The sequence below is a fragment of the Gopherus evgoodei genome, chromosome 7 (genome assembly GCF_007399415.2).
Source record: "Gopherus evgoodei ecotype Sinaloan lineage chromosome 7, rGopEvg1_v1.p, whole genome shotgun sequence".
Classification (NCBI taxonomy): Eukaryota; Metazoa; Chordata; order Testudines; family Testudinidae; genus Gopherus; species Gopherus evgoodei.
Genome location: NC_044328.1, coordinates 76007348 through 76022025, shown reverse-complemented (window position 1 = coordinate 76022025; position 14678 = coordinate 76007348). Strand labels below are relative to the sequence as shown.

The following is a 14678-nucleotide window of genomic DNA, read 5'->3' as shown; positions in this document are numbered from 1 at the left end:
AGCAGAGTCAGAGAAATAATGGATGCAATCCACCTACAAATCCTCTAGCTGTAGTTTGCTATTCACTAGCATTGTGTGGGAGGATTCCTAAGAACATGACTCAGTGGGTAGTGGCTCTCACTCTGCCGCTAAACAAACACACTGTGTCCTTTCTACTTATCAGCTGAACTGAACTGGCTTCTCCTTACATGCATGGACGGTTAACTAGATTTAGCCAAGCTTGACTACCTGCATTTTAATTACTCTGGTCACAAGGTGGTGCAGCAAGGAGTTTTTTATACTAGATATTTTAGACTTAGTTCAGTGATATAGCTGCTGGCTTTTTGTACTTTGATCTGAGAGTTCAAAGATGACCAGAATTATTGCTGTCACAAAGTAGGGAAGAGTGGTTGACAGCAGTTGTACACTGACTGAAATGTAACATGTTAAAACCAAGCAGGATTGCTGCCTCGTCACTTACATTTTGTATTACACTTTGGGAAGACGTTTTGTATTATACTTTGTATTACACAAGGGAAGACAATGAGGTGTAAGGGCTAGTGCACAGGACTGGCAGCCAGGAGTCCTAGCATCTGTGCCTAGCTTTGCTATTGACTTGCTGGGTGGCCTTCACATAAGCTCTGTGTTTTTGGTTTTCCCCCCTCTGATAAATTTGGATAATTATCTTTTGTAAAATACTTTCAGAACTTCAGGTGAAGAGCACTACAAATAGCACGAGTTATTTAGGTCCATATATACAGCCCTCAATCCTGTTACAACTCTTGTTGACATCAGGGGAAATTCCACTACTCAAGGGGGTAGGGGAGGGAGAGCGAGAGAGTGATGCTATGCTATTGAAACAATATAATTTTGCTTCCAGTGTGCTGTTGATAGTAATGTTGGAAGAAGGGTTATCTCTCAGAAGGAGGAAGTCAACAAGGTACGGTGAGTAAATATACCTTCCAATGAAGGTGAACTTGTTCTACTACAGTCTTGTTAGCAAATCTTCCTGCCAAATCTTGTTTTCTTTATACAATATGTACCCATGCCACTTACCATCTTGCTCTGGCTATTGCTTTCTCAAAGCACTCACAGTCTGCTAGGTAAACTCATCTTGATGAAACTCCTATCCAGTCCAGTATCCTGTCTCCAATGATGTCCACTATCATGTGATCCAGAGGAAGGTGTAAGAACCCTGCCATAGGTAGATGTGGGATATTTTTGCCTTCATTGTCTTCTCCTAATCTCTAAGAGCTAGAGACTGACTTGAAGCCTGGGAGCATGAGGCTTAATATCCTTTCCAGATTGTTGTTAGCATTAACTACTATATTTCATGGAAGTCTTATGACCTGTGTTTACGCGGGAGGACAGACTAGATCACAATGGTTCCGTCTTAAAACCCACAATTCTAGATATTGTTACCCATATAAGTGTCAATCCTTTTTTGAATCTGCACTCAAAGATATCCTGTGATGATGTGCAGGTAGTCTAGTTATGTGGTGTGGAAAAAATATTTCCTTTTTATCCTTTTCAGATGTCTGTAAAGCACAAGGTCTCTGCCCTGTGGAGTTTGCAGTCTAAACAGACAACACAGAGATGAAGGATAGAATGCAACAAAACAACAAAGTGATCTGTTAAGCTTGAGGTAGCATTGATTTATTTTTATGTTGAAACTTTTTAAGATGTTTGTTTCCTTCATACTATTTTAGGAGCATGATTTGGAGTTGATAATCCTCTTGGAAGAAGTGAGTTTGAAGACTGTGGAAGTAGGTACAGACCTATTCAAGGAGGGGTTTCCAGGCATATGGATTCACAGGAAGGAGAGACAGAGGTAAATGTGCTACATATGTATAATATGTAGTCATTCATAAGCCTGTGCAGGTCATTGGTGAGAGAGGGGATGGTCACCTACGACCAGGGAAGGCTTGAATCAGTTTTGATTCTTTACCTGCTACCAGACACTTGCTTTGGTAATTTACCATATCTGTGAGCTGAAAATAGGTAGGGGAAAGGCTTTCAGCTGCCTGTACTAAGTAGTGCTAAAAGAGAAATAGCTTAGTGGCTGCGGTTGCATCTGGCTTCCCACTGAGGGCTGGTCCATACTACAGGGGGGAAATCGATCTTAGATACGCAACTTCAGCTACATGAATAACGTAGCTGAAGTAGAATATCTAAGATCGGATTACTCACCCGTCCTCACCGCGCGGGATCGATGTTCGCGGCTCTCCCTGTCGATTCCGGAACTCTGTTGGGATTGATGGAGTTCCGGAATCGATATAAGCGCGCTCGGGGATCGATATATCACGTCTAGATGAGACGCGATATATCAATCCCCGAGCAATCGATTTTAACCCACCGATAAGGCGGGTAGTCTGGACGTAGCCTGAGATGGATTGTAGTGTTTGTTTTTCTCAACAGGTGACTTAAATGAATTTACATGGCTGCCAAACAGCTAGCTTGTTTGTATAATTATTATATCAGTTTCTCCTTGATTCTTCTTTATTTAATGTAATAGAGTAGCTATTATGTTATCAAGGGTGGATCCCTATTAAACTAAACTTCGCTGGTTACTGCCCTTTAACTATGTATAATGGGTCACAAGGTAAATGGGGTAGAATAAAAATATAGTAGTCAAACTGTTCCTAGCATGACTTTAAAAGTGAGGTTAATTAGCACTGGAAAAATTTACTGAGGACTGGGTAGATTATCACTGGCAATTCTTAAAATCAGGATTAGATTTTTTTTTCTCCAGAGATGCCCTAGTTCAAAAGGAATTAGTTTGTGTAAAATTTCTGGTCTGTGTTATACAGGAGGTCAAACCAAATGATCACAGTGGTCTCTTCTAGCCTTGAAATCTATGCTAGGGGTTCAGTAAACACTCCAAAAGAAGGAGTAAAAAACCACTATGTACACTTTGTACAGAAGGCAAGCACTTGTAGATTATGAAAAATAGCTCGTCAATAACTGATCGTAGGAATGTTTTCTTTTGGATTACTAATCTGAATAAATTTGATGTTTAACCACATTGTTGGCCAGATTTTGATTTTGATTACACAGATATAAATTTGGAGTAACTCCCTGAGGTACAATGGAATTTCCCTTGATTTACGCTGATGTAACTAAACGTCGCAAGCTGTGTTGGTTCAGCTACACTACTTGTTGGGACATGAGCACCCTCCTAAGCAGGGTTGCTTGGTGCCTTACGCTTTGGGATAAGCTTCCATCGAGTCATGGGACATTCCTGGAAAATGAGACTCCCCCCTTCTTTCCGGTAGACAGTCCTAGTGCTCCCCCTGAGCTGGAGCACACTCTGCTTGCTGAGTTGCTAATGAAACCTAGGCCATGTCTACATCTAAAATTTTGCAGCGCTGGTTGTTACAGCTTTATTAGTACAGCTGTATAGGGCCAGCGCTGCAGAGTGGCCACACTTACAGCAACCAGCGCTGCAAGTGGTGTTAGATGTGGCCACACTGCAGCGCTGTTGGGCGGCTTCAAGGGGGATTCGGGGAACGCGAGAGCAAACCGGGAAAGGAGACCAGCTTCGCCGCGGTTTGCTCTCGCGTTCCCCGAACCACCCTGCAAACCGCAGGGAAGGAGACCTGCTTGCTCGGGGGTTCGGGGAACGAGAGAGCAAACCGGGAAAGGAGACCAACTTCGCCGCGGTTTGCTCTCGCGTTCCGCGAACCACCCTGCAAACCGCAGGGAAGGAGACCTGCTTGTTCGGGGAACGCGAGAGCAAACCGGGCAAGGAGACCAACTTCGCCGCGGTTTGCTCTCGCGTTCCCCGAACCACCCTGCAAACTGTAGGGAAGGAGACCTGCTTGCTCGGGGGTTCGGGGAACGAGAGAGCAAGCTGGGGAAGGAGACCAGCTTCACCGCGGTTTGCTCTCGCGTTCCCCGAACCACCCTGCAAACCGTAGGGAAGGAGACCTGCTTGTTCGGGGAACGCGAGAGCAAACTGGGGAAGGAGACCAGCTTCGCCGCGGTTTGCTCTCGCGTTCCCGGAACGACCCAGCAAACCTCAGGGAAGGAGACCTGCTTGCTCGGGGTTCGGGGAACGCGAGAGCAAGCTGGGGAAGGAGACCAGTTTGATTACCAGAGGCTTCCTCAGGTATGCTGGGATACCTGCTTATTCCACGGAGGTCAAGAAAAGCGCTGGTAAGTGTCTATACTTGATTACCAGCGCTGGATCACCAGCGCTGGATCCTCTACACCCGAGGCAAAACGGGAGTACGGCCAGCGCTGCAAACAGGGAGTTGCAGCGCTGGTGGTGCCCTGCAGATGTGTACACCTCCTAAGTTGCAGCGCTGTAACTCCCTCACCAGTGCTGCAACTTTCTGATGTAGACAAGCCCCTAGTCAGCTAACTCATCCTCTAAGAAGTGCCTCTGCAGCTGTGACTGCAAGCTAGTGCTGTGCTCCCTGTTCCCCAGGCTCCAGCTAGCTTGTATCCGGCTCACACCGGCTGCTGCTTTGGGGGCGGTTCTCTCTGTATTTCCTAGGGGAAGGCTGCCAAATGCTTGGTGACCAGATGTCCCGATTTTGAGTTTTTTATATAAGCTCTTATTACCCCCTACCCGATTTTTCGCACTCGCTGTCTGGTCACCCTACATGTTACAAGCCCCCACGCACATAGCCGTGCCAAGGCGAGAGTCGCTCCCATGCACCAAAGGTGCCCACCGCTTCTTTCCTTGACTGTCTCCCTACCTGTCCTGGAATGGGGGTGGGGGGAGCTGGATTAGTTAGAACTGGGAGGCCTCTCCTGCTGGGTACCAGCTGCAATAGCCCCCCCGGCAGGCCCCCATACTGCTATACGGGGGGGTCTCTAGGGCCGCAGCTACCCGGGCCGAGGGGGCTGGGCGATGTGCCCAGGCCACAGCGACACCAGCCGCGCGGGGCCGGGAACTGAGCGCGCTGCGAGGCGAGCCCCGCTAAGCCCCATCGCCCTGTCCCGCGGCTCTACGCGTCAATAGGCAGAACCCGAGCAGGGGACGCGGCTCGCCCGCCTCCTCCCTCCGCGGCGCGGCCAGGAGTTTGCGCTGCCTCGGGGCGGGTCCCGGGGAACGGGCGGGGGGGGGGGGGGCGGCCCGGCCCTACAGGCTCCATTTTGCGAGTGCGGAGGCAGCAAATTGACGGCTCAGGTGAGTGGGGGGCGCGGGTGCGGCTCCTCCCTTCCCAGTAGCGCTTCGGGGCTTTGCGTTCCCCGGGCAGGGCCGCCCCAGCGCCGGGCAGGCCCGGGCGTGTAACCGCGGTGTTCTAGGCCGCCCGCGCTCTGGGCAGCCCCCTGGAAACGTGAGGGGTTTGGCGCCAGGCCAGCTCGGCGGGGCGCCAGCGCGGGCCCCTTTGCCTCCCAACACGGGGGGCGGGCAGCTCAGTCCCGCCCAGCTCCTGCCTGCCCTCCGGAAGGGACAGGGGCGCGGCTCCCTCGCCCACCTGCCCTGAGCCTGGCGGCCCCGGGGTCCGCACTCGGCTAGAATCGCGCCTGGGCTCGGGCTGGAGTCCGTCGGGGAGCTCGGGAATAATTCTGGGGGATGTTTATTTTTAAGCTTTTTATAAACATTTTTATTGACTTACGTTTTCTGCGTGGTGGGGAATTACGGGCAAAGCGGGGCTGACACATTGACTGACGGTTGATGTTGATTTCCAAAGTGAAAGCTTTATAACTGTTAAATCACAATTTGTCAGCATCACGTGTGAAAATGTATAACGTGAATATCCTTAAATCAGTTTCTAAAGCAGCATTTTTCTTATGTTGCCTATTTGTAAAACGATTATTGATGGAAATGTTTTCCTTTGGCTTGCTGTGTGTACAGTGACATTCACAGTTATTGCTATTTACCAGTAAAAATGTAATCCTTCCAAGCCTAGTTATACCAACGACACCCCCTACTGTGGATGCAGTTGCATTGGTATAGTTTATTTCCCTTCCCATAGCACCTTTATACTGATTTAGTCCAGGCTAGGAGCTTGTACCACTTGTATGCCAATATAGTTAAAGTGGTACAACTTTCTAATGGAGACAAAGTCTTGTTTGAGTATGTCTACACTGCACCTTGGCAACTGCAGCTGACCCATGCCATGTCCTCTGGCTTTTTAATGGCTGTGTAGACATTTGCTGAGTCTGGTAGGCAGGCTCTAGGACCCTGCGAGATGGGAGAGTGCCAGAGGTTGGGCTCCGAGCCAGAAGCCTACACAGCAAGGAAACAACCTGATCCCCACACAAATTGGAGTCCGATGGCATGGGCCCATCATCATGCCATGGATGCCTACTTGCAGTGTAGACACTGTATGGGGATCCTGTATGTGAAAGGCTGGTTCTGATTTTCCTCAGCTTCTCAGATCCTTTTTCTAATACCTATCTAGAAAATGAGGTCTCTCCATTTTTAAAAAAAATACTGAAAAGTGTAATTAAAATGTGGGAAGGACAATGTAATGAGGTGATTACAGGTGCTCTCTACGCTTGAGCCACATTCGCTCCCTTTGTTGGCTCTCCTTGTAGTGACCCTTGGAGAGGGATGAGAAATCAAAAATGTGTAAATGCTTTTCCCTTTCCTGAAATTATTTAACCCAGTAAAAGGAATCACCTACAACTTTGTACATGCTCTGTTAGATTTTTAATATGTTTTTGCTTTGCTGTCCACACCCCTTTCCTGCCACTTTTGCTAAGGAGGAGACCTTTGGAGGTTGTAGGAAGTGCAGACAAAGGGCTGTTAATACATAAGTAGAAAACTAAAGTTTGTGGGTAGCTTTTTGAGTTACACTTTCTAGGAAAGTGGCAGTTGAGAGCTGTCATGGTATAATTCCCCACTCTGAACCTTAGTGTCCAAAAGATGGGGTACCAGCCTGAATTCCTCTAAGCTCAGTTACCAGCTTAGTACTTGTAGCGCTGCCGCCAACCAGGAATTCCAGTGCCTGGTACACTCTGGTCCCCCCAAAACCTTGCCCGGGAACCCCCAAGACCCAGACCCTCTGGATCTTAACACAAGGAAAGTAAATCCTTTCTCTCACTGTTGCCTCTCCCAGGCTTCCCCTCCCTGGGTTACCCTGGAAGATCACTGTGATTCAAACTCCTTGAATCTTAAAACAGAGAGGAAAATTCACCTTCCTCCCTCCTTCTCTCTTCCCCTCCCAGACTCTCCCTGAGAGAGAAAGTAATCCTTACACAGAGAAAAATTAACCTCTCTCTCCCTCTTCCCTCCTTTCTCCCCACAGATTCCCTGGTGGATCCAGACCCTGTCCCCTGGGGTCTCACCAGAATAAAAAAACATCAGGTTTTTAAACAAGAAAAGCTTTGAATTAAAGAAAGAAAAAACAGTAAAAATTATCTTTGTAAATTTAAGATGGAATATGTTACAGGGTCTTTCAGCTATAGACACTGGGAATACCTTCCCAGCCTAAGTATACAAGTACAAATTAAAATCCTTTCAGCAAAATACAAATTTGAACTCCTTCCTGCCAAATACACATTTGCAAATAAAGAAAACAAACATAAGCCTAACTCGCTTTATCTACCTAGTACTCACTATTCTGAACTTATAAGAGCCTGTATTGGAGAGATTGGAGAGAAACCTGGTTGCACGTCTGGTCCCTCTGAGCCCCCAGAGAGAACAACCACTAAAATCTAACAGCACACACAAAAACTTCCCTCCCTCAAGATTTGAAAGTATCCTGTCCCCTGATTGGTCCTCTGGTCAGGTGACAGCCAGGTGCACTGATCTTGTTAACCCTTTACAGGCAAAAGAAATATAAAGTACTTCTGTTCTGTTAACTCCTACTATCTGTTTATGACAAGAGCTCTGCAGTGGTGCCTCTGATTTACAATATTTTTTACTAGTCCTAGGCCCTTATGAAAGACAAGTCCTGAGAGAGGGCCACTGTTGAAGTCCAGTGCCAACAACTTCAGTGCTTCCCCTATTGCTCTTATTTTTCCAAACAGGGACATAGTGAAACTGACAAAGAGTCCTGTGGCACCTTATAAACTAACAGATGTTTTGGAGCATGAGCTTTCATGGGTGAATACCCACTTCGTCAGATGCATGTAGTGGAAATTTCCAGGGGCAGGTATATATATGCAGGCAAGCTAGAGATAATGAGGTAGTTCAATCAGGGAGGATGAGGCCCTGTTCTAGCACCTGAGGTGTGAAAACCAAGGGAGGAGAAACTGGATCTGTAATTGGCAAGCCATTCACAGTCTTTGTTTAATCCTGAGCTGATGGTGTCAAATTTGCAGATGAACTGAAGCTCAGCAGTTTCTCTTTGAAGTCTGGTCCTGAAGTTTTTTTTGCTGCAGGATGGCCACCTTAAGGTCTGCTATAGTGTGGCCAGAGAGGTTGAAGTGTTCTCCTACAGGTTTTTGTATATTGCCATTCCTAATATCTGATTTGTGTCCGTTTATCCTTTTCCGTAGCGACTTGGGTAGTAGATCCACAAACCCGGAAATCCTGGACACCCCATCATCTTGGGCATTGGCACTCTCACTGAAGGTTGTAGGTCCCTGATGATGTGTTGGAGATGTTTTAGCTGGGGACTGTATGTGATGGCCAGTGGAGTCCTGTTGGTTTCTTTCTTGGGTTTCTCTTGCAGTAGGAGGCTTCTGGGTACACGTCTGGCTCTGTTGATCTGTTTCCTTATTTCCTCATGTGAGTATTGCAGTTTTGAGAATGCTTGGTGGAGATTTTGTAGGTGTTAGTCTCTTTCTGAGGGGTTAGAGCAGATGCGGTTGTACCTCAGTGCTTGGCTGTAGACAATGGATCGTGTGATGTGCCCGGGATGGAAGCTGGAGGCATGAAGGTAGACATAGCGGTCAGTAGGTTTTCGGTATAGGGTGGTAGTAATGTGACCATCACTTATTTGCACTGTGGTGTCTAGGAAGTGGACCTCCCGTGTAGATTGGTCCAGGATGAGGTTGATGGTGGGGTGGAAGCTGTTGAAATCATGGTGGAATTTTTCCAGAGACTCCTTCCCATGGGTCCAGATAATGAAGATGTCATCAATGTAGCATAGGTAGAGAAGGGGCGTGAGTGGACGAGAGCTGAGGAAGCGTTGTTCCAGGTCGGCCATAAAAATATTGGCATATTGTGGGGCTATGCGGGTGCCCATAGCTGTGCCGCTGATCTGGAGATATATATTGTCATCAAATTTGAAATAGTTGTGTGTGAGGATAAAGGCACAGAGCTCAGCAGCCAGTTGTGCTGTAGCATCATCAGGGATACTGTTCCTGACAGCTTGTATTCCATCTGTGTGTGGGATGTTCGTGTAGAGAGCCTCTACATCCATGGTGGCTAGGATGGTGTTTTCTGGAAGGTCACCAATGCATTGTCGTTTCCTCAGGAAATCAGTGGTGTCACGGAGATAGCTGGGAGTGCTGGTGGCATAGGGTCTGAGTAGAGAGTAGAACAGGGCCTCATCCTCCCTGATTGAACTACCTCATTATCTCTAGCTTGCCTGCATATATATACCTGCCTCTGGAAATTTCCACTACATGCATCTGACGAAGTGGGTATTCACCCACGAAAGCTCATGCTCCAAAACGTCTGTTAGTCTATAAGGTGCCACAGGACTCTTTGCTGCTTTTACAGATCCAGACTAACATGGCTACCCCTCTGATAAGTGAAACTGACAGAATTCTTATTTCACAGTTGTCCACAGTGTTCTGAATAACGATAATGAAACTTACCACATCTTATCAGTCGTGTTCTACTGCTCTTTGGGGAAGCTATAACCAAAAAGGGAGGCTGACTCTAGAGTGGTCTGCAGACTAGAGAAGACAGCTCTGCATTTGAAAGACTGTCCTTGTAATTGTGAGGATAGAAACTTTTTTTAAAATGAAAGATGATTTAGACACCTTCTTTTACCAGGAACACCTTCCTAGTCATTCTCTAGTGCAAATATATTTTTCAGGCTCTTGTTTGTGTCTCTCCTCCAGCCGATTCATTCATATTGTATAATTATAGAATAACTGTAGGTTTCTTTAAAAAAAAACAAAACCCAACGAGGAGTCTTTATGGCACCTTAGAGACTAACAAATTTACTTGGGCATAAGCTTTTGTGAGCTAAAACCCGCTTCATCAGATGCATGGAGTGAAAAATAAAGGCAGTTTCACTTTTGAACAGAAAAGAGGATCCATAATTCAAGAGTTTTGAAACTCATGAGCATTATTTGCTGAGTCACTGGGGGCACAGGGATGGATTACAAGTATATCTGAATAATGTTTCAGTGAAAGCGCTTCAGAGGGCATCCATTTCATGCATCACAAACTGCTTTTAAGAAAAATCATGGAACTAAAACTACATTTAAAAAAAAAAGAGAGGTTTCTGTTGATCAAATCTGTTTTCAGTTTTGTGATGTGAAACTTCCTTAAGAAAGGGCGAAGTCTCAGTTTTGCTTTGGGATACTCTAGTAGGCAGTGTTTCTCAAGGACTGGTCTGTGAGATCTTCCTGACACAGTTTAGGAAGGCAGCAAGCTGCTCTAAGGCATTCAGAGATAAGTGAGTTTATGTGCTGTGGACATGTATCTGGCTAATGTTTAACAAGTATTTAGTCCCATATTATGCAAGTGATTTAATTTCTCTCCTGGAAAGCATCTGCACATGCTCAAAACTATTTCAATAAATGTTCCTGCCAGGTTACATTAACTTTTGAAAACTGGTTACTACAGTGTTTGAACCATAGCTGAGGATTAGTCTTCAATCCAGTTCTAGTTGTAATATGGGCGTTACTATTGAAACTATGGCCTCTGTGCAAGCTATTTACATAATTTTTAAATCATACATTCTTTATTTTCAAATTGAAGAAAATGATTTTTTTTTTAAAATTTTAACAGATGAAGAAAATACAAAAAAAATTTTCTCTGGCGATGGTGCCCAAGGACCCCAAATAGGGATTAGAGCCTCATGAAAATTTCTACAACACAAATACAGTCCATGCTACAAATACAATCCCTGCACCAGAGAGCGCATAGTCTACAATTTAGACAATACAAAACAGGCAAATAAATAGACAAAGGCAAGGGAGGAAAGTTTAAAAAAGGTAACAATAGAGACAGCTCTATTGCATATGTTAAGCAGTGTCACAGGTAGTCCACAAGCATAAGATGGCAGTTAACTTGCTAATCAAAGACTTATACAATTTGAGCAACTGGCCTGTTTTATTTGAATATTAGAAGTTTGAAATTTCTTCCTGTTCCTGCCCTCCCTCATGTGAAGGTATCTATTTTCACTCCTCTGCTTTCACTAACAAATCAAAGGGAAACATGTAGGTTAAAACATTTGTTTAGTTTTCTTGTCTGGTACTAAAATCTTAAATTATGAAAAATGAAATTTTATGTCAATGTTTTTAGCATGTTTCAAGACCTAGTTAAAGGATTGTTGGATCTCATTTGCTCTAAAAAATTAAACTGTTTTAACTGTTGGGGAAACAACTGTGTTGCAACCAGATCCTCCAACAGTTGATTTTGCAGTCCAGGCAGGACTGTGGTATGGCTCAAATTCTATCATACATTTTAAATCTGATATTTTTAAAATTATGTTATGGAAACTATACCAACAGGATCCTTGGTTTTATAAACCTGTTCCAGTCCCCTTAGAGTGGCAAGCTTCCTACTTAGGGCTGTAATTTACTAATGAAATTAAACAAAGTAGACAAGCTGAAAATATTTTTTTCATTCAGTTTTAGTAATTTTTGTTGAGTAATGATAGGTAAATCACTTTCAGACACTAGGGGCCCCTTTAAGCAACCATTGTGAAACTGACTGGTCTTATTACTGTCAAATGGAGTTATATGCAAAGTGTAAATGGCATAAATATCTGAAGACAATGATTCAAACCCAAAATTTTAAAATTAAAATTAAATTGTACTTAATAGAGGAAATTTTTGAGTTTGACAAGTGTCACCGTGCCTCAATGGGTCACAGCTGAGCATGCCAGATTCAGGACAAACGACTGAGAAAAGAAGGCCGACTCAACCCCCAACTGATCATTATTCTTCCATAAGATGTACCACTCCAGTAAAAAAAGTAAACTTCTGTCTCGCCACTCTGGTTAGCAAGAAGTCAAAAATGCAGTTTGCCAGCCCTTGTTTCACCACCCAGACACTAGACTTAATGATGAGTGGCTATTTAAAACCAATTTAATCAAACAAAAGGTTCTTCTAATCCGAAGAGATGAGACATGTAGCCAGGCCAATATATAACTCAGATCTTACCCAATAATCATGCTGTTACCAATCCTTTAGTGTCTAATATCTAAAGGTTTATTTATAAGAGAAAAGAAAGAGGAGAGAGTTAAAATGGTCAAAGGAATCAAATACGTACACTAATTGCAAAGTTCTTGGAATAGGTTTGTAGCAGTGCTGGAATTAGAGTTGCCAACTTTCTAAGTGCAGAAAACCGAACACCCTTGCCTTGCCTTGCCCTGCCCTCCCTCTTCTTCAAGGCCCCGCCCCTGCTCATTCCATCCCCCCTCCCTCCATTGCTTGCTCTCCCTCACTTTTACTCACTTGCTCATTTTCACGGGGATAGGGCAGGGAGTAGGGGTGCAGGAGGAAGTGAGGGCTCTGGCTGGGAGTGCGGGGCTGGGGATGAGGAGTTTGGGGTGTAGGAGGGGGTTCCGAGCTGGGGCAGGTGGTGAGGCTGCAGGAGCGGGTTCGGGGTGTGGGGTCTGGGCAATGCTGACCTCAGGCAGCTCCCGGGAAGCGGCAACATGTTCCTCCAGCTCCTAGGCGGAGACGTGGATAGAGTGTTCCGCGGATCATAGAATATCAGAGTTGGAAGGGACCTCAAGAGGTCATCTAGTCCAACCCCCTGCTCAAAGTATGACCAATCCCCAGCTAAATCATCCCAGCAAGGGCTTCGTCAAGCCTGACCTTAAAAAGCTCTAAGGAAGGAGATTCCGTCACCTCTCTAGGTAACCCATTCCAGTGCTTCATCACCCTCTTAGTGAAAAAGTTTTTCCTAATTTCCAACCTAAACCTCCCCCACTGCAACTTGAGACCATTACTCCTTGTTCTGTCATCTGGTACCACTGAGAATAGTCTAGAGCCATATTGTTTGGAACCCCCTTTCAGGTAGTTGAAAGCAGCTATCAAATCCCTCCTCATTCTTCTCTTCTGCAGACTAAACAATCCCAGTTCCCTCAGCCTCTCCTCATAAGTCATGTGCTCCAGCCCCCTAATCATTTTTTGTTGGCCTCTGCTGGACTTTCCAATCTTTCCACATCCTTCTTGTAGCATGGGGCCCAAAACCAGACAAAGTACTCCAGATCCGGCAGTGCATCCGGCCCCATGGATTTGTGTTCATCCAGCTTTTCTAAATAGTCCTGAACCACTTCTTTCTCCGCAGAGAGCTGCTCACCACCTCCTCATACTGTGCTGCCCAGTGCAGTAGTCTTGGAGCTGACCTTGTTCGTGAAGATAGAGGCAAAAAAAGCATTGAGTACATTAGCTTTTTCCATATCCTTTGTCACTAGGTTGCCTCCCTCATTCAGTAAGGGGCCCACATTTTCCTTGACTTTCTTCTTGTGGCTAGTATACCTGAAGAAACCCTTCTTGTTACTCTTAACATCCCTTGCTAGCTGCAACTCCAAGTGTGATTTTGACCTTCCTGATTTCACTCCTGCATGCCTGAGCAATATTTTTATATTCCTCCCATGTCATTTGTCCAATCTTCCACTTCTTGTAAGCTTCCTTTTTGTGTTTAAGATCAGCAAGGATTTCACTGTTAAGCCAAGCTGGTCACCTGCCATGTTTACTATTCTTTTTACCCATTGGGATGGTTTGTTCCTGCAACCTCAATAAGGATTCTTTAAAATACAGCCAGCTCTCATGGACTCCTTTCCCCCTCATGTTATTCTCTGAGGGGATCCTGCCCATCAGTTCCCTGAGGGACTCAGAGTTTGCTTTTCTGAAGTCCAGGGTCCGTATTCTGTTGCTCTCCTTTCTTCCTTGTGTCAGGATCCTGAACTCAACCATCTTATGGTCACTGCCTCCCAGGTTCCCATCCACTTTTGCTTCCCCTACTAATTCTTCCCTGTTTGTGAGCAGCTGGTCAAGAAGAGCTCTGCCCCTAGTTGGTTCCTCCAGCACTTGCATCAAGAAATTGTCCCCTGTGCTTTCCAAAAGCTTCCTGGATTGTCTGTGCACTGCTGTATTGCTCTCCCAGCAGATATCGGGGTGATTGACGTCCCCAGTGAGAATCAGGGCTTGCAGTCTAGTAACTTCTTTTAGTTGCTGGCAGAAAGCCTCATCCACCTCATCCCCCTAGTCTGGTGGTCTACAGCAGACTCCTCCCTGGCCGCCCCTCTGCCTAAGAGCCAGACATGCTGACTGCTTCCTGGGAGCTGCGTGGAGCCAGGCAGGGAGCCTGCCAGCCCCGTTGCGCCGCCAACCAGACTTTTAACAGCCTGGTCAGCAGTGCTGATTGGAGCCACCAGGGTCCCTTTTCAACCGAGTGTTCTGGTATTCCATCTAGGGTTCTGGCAACCCTAGATGGAATAAACTGATGGCTTGTATTGTCTCTGGTAATTTACAAAAGATTTGGAAGGTCTTGAATCCATTGATTGTAATGCTCCTTTTAGGGTAAGTCCATAGTCCAGAGGTCAGAGCAGGAAAGAAGCAAAAAGGAGATTCATAGATTCATAGACTCTAGGACTGGAAGGGACCTCGAGAGATCATCGAGTCCAGTCCCCTGCCCTCATGGCAGGACC

The 14678-nt window shown here is 45.7% G+C and overlaps 1 protein-coding gene across 1 annotated transcript in view; it reads left to right on the top strand.

Moving 5' to 3' along the window:
• The first annotated feature begins 5022 nt into the window (after positions 1-5022).
• Positions 5023-14678, top strand: part of ANXA7 (annexin A7) — a 54797-nt gene continuing 45141 nt past the window's right edge. Inside the window, exon 1 of the mRNA XM_030569471.1 lies at positions 5023-5119. The gene's annotated coding sequence lies outside the window, so the exon portion shown is untranslated. The remainder of the gene's footprint in view (positions 5120-14678) is intronic.